The sequence below is a fragment of the Penaeus monodon genome, chromosome 15 (assembly GCF_015228065.2).
Source record: "Penaeus monodon isolate SGIC_2016 chromosome 15, NSTDA_Pmon_1, whole genome shotgun sequence".
NCBI lineage: Eukaryota > Metazoa > Arthropoda > Malacostraca > Decapoda > Penaeidae > Penaeus > Penaeus monodon.
Window position 1 is genome coordinate 27,622,963 of NC_051400.1, and position 236 is coordinate 27,623,198.

General features: G+C 42.4%; 1 protein-coding gene across 1 annotated transcript in view; it reads right to left on the reverse strand.

Annotated features, from left to right (window-relative positions):
• Positions 1 to 236, reverse strand: part of LOC119581883 — an 11,971-nt gene that overhangs the window by 10,914 nt on the left and 821 nt on the right. The window lies entirely within an intron of this gene.

Sequence of the window (236 nt, forward strand, 5' to 3'; positions counted from 1 at the left end):
TGTCTGGATGCTTCGTGCTAACATCTTTACATCTTTTTTAGAGTCAAGATGGTATCCTGGTATCCTCTTTAGCTTTTCTTTTTGTGTGTGTTAGGATGTCCCGTGCTCACCTCTTTACCTTTTTTTTATTGAGTCAGGATGCCTCGTGCTAACCTCTTTGCCTTTTCTTCAGATATTGCATGCTAACCTCTTTACTTCTTTTCTTTGGGTCAGGATACCTCGTGCTAACCCCCCGC